The sequence below is a fragment of the Myotis lucifugus genome, unplaced genomic scaffold, assembly GCF_000147115.1.
Source record: "Myotis lucifugus unplaced genomic scaffold, Myoluc2.0 scaffold_7, whole genome shotgun sequence".
Classification (NCBI taxonomy): Eukaryota; Metazoa; Chordata; class Mammalia; order Chiroptera; family Vespertilionidae; genus Myotis; species Myotis lucifugus.
This window is the reverse complement of record NW_005871055.1, coordinates 3,596,591-3,598,209: the sequence shown is the minus strand read 5'-3', so window position 1 is coordinate 3,598,209 and position 1,619 is coordinate 3,596,591. Positions and strand designations below refer to the sequence as shown.

Sequence of the window (1,619 nt, the reverse complement as noted above, 5' to 3'; positions counted from 1 at the left end):
AACAAGAACTGGAGGGGGTGAGCTCCTGCTCTAACCGCACCTTCTCTCCAACTGGAAAGGAGAGCTCCGTATTTATAGGCTGTGGTGTGGAGTGATTAAATTACCTGTTTTCGGTAAGATAGTTACTGTTGCACTTGGCCTTCTGCCCAGGGTTCCTTTCGCACACGATGCCCCATTGCCATCTTGGTCTTTGCATTTGTCCCTCTTCATTTTGTAGTGGGGAATCCTTTTCAATTCCTATAAGCAAGCACAGCTCATGACATAGTTGAGGTATTGAGAAACATTAGGCAGCGACAGACATTCAGCATAGGGCCTCTGTCTTCTTTTTTTTAATATAAATTTTTCCAAGTGCCAAGCCTTATTGGTCCTCAGCCCTGTTCCCCTCCTGATGACCCAGGGACAAGGCTGGCTGAGACTCTGGTCCTGGGCCTCCCTTGACCTTCCCAGCACATGCTGGAGCTCAGCCCGGGCCTTACATAAGCCCTTGGCCTCCTGCATGTGGAAGGTGTAGACTGCACCTGCCCCCAGCAGCAGTCCTACACTGGGGGTCCACAGCAGTATGGCAACTTCCCTGACCCCGCCTCCAGCTGCCAGGCTACACAGCACTGCCAAGAGAAGCAGCCCCGACCAATCACGTAGCCAGCACAGGTGGCCCACCGACGAGCTTGAGCCACAGCCTGATCCAGCTCTGTCAAAGCCTCCCTTAGCACAGTGACCAATGGTGAATTCTCTGCTGCTCCATGGGTAGAGCTCGGGTCGTGCTGCGGTGGGCTGTGTCTCACACACAGAGTAGCCATCAGGGCCTCATGATCAGAGAGTGGGGAGCCACTGTGAGGGTCAAGGCCTGTGGTAGTTTTGAGAGTCTTACAGGAGATGTAGAACCCAGAAACTGCCTTGTAAAGCACATAGTCGATGCGGATGCCACAGGGAAATGGCTGCAGTTCCTTCTGGTTGACATAGCAGTTGTCGGGTATCATGGTACAACCTTCTTCAGAGCCTTTGAAGTCCCGGGTCTCAAGGTAGGCATCACGCAGCCCTGTCCACTCCTTCAGGAGGCGGCAGCCCAGGTCCTTTGGGTGCAAGTTGAGGTCCCCGCACAATAGAACCACGTCAGCCTTCTTGGATGTATGGTGGATGAAATGGGCCAGTTCCCAAGCTTGGACCACACGATGTGCTAGGTAGATGTCCTTCTGTCGATTGTACTCTGCGTGGAGATGGGTCACGTAGGCATTGAGGACCAGTCCACTTAGATGGAGCACCAGCAGCCCAACAGCCTTCCCGCAGAACCAGTCACCATGATGGATCATGTAAGGGTAGCCATTGAGAGAGTAGACATGCTGGGTGAATTCCTGGATCGGGTGTTTGGAGAAGACACAGAGGCCACTGCCAATGATGCCACTCCTGAAGTAGTGTGCAGGTAGGTAGGTGGGCAACAGCTTCTGCCTCAGGTACTGGAAGTCCTGCTCACTCCACACCTCCTGCAGCAGAGCCAGGTCGAAGCTCTCCAAGTTCAGAAAGTCCCCCAGGCGCTTCATGCGGTCCGCTCCGTGCTTGCTCAGGTAGGGGGTGGCCCAGCAGTTGAGGTTAATACCCTCAGTCTCACGAAAAAGTTGGGCTCA

The 1,619-nt window shown here is 54.0% G+C and overlaps 1 pseudogene; it reads right to left on the bottom strand.

The window, feature by feature from the left end:
- Window positions 1-339: 339 nt before the first annotated feature.
- Window positions 340-1,619, bottom strand: part of LOC102422040 — a 37,765-nt pseudogene continuing 36,485 nt past the window's right edge.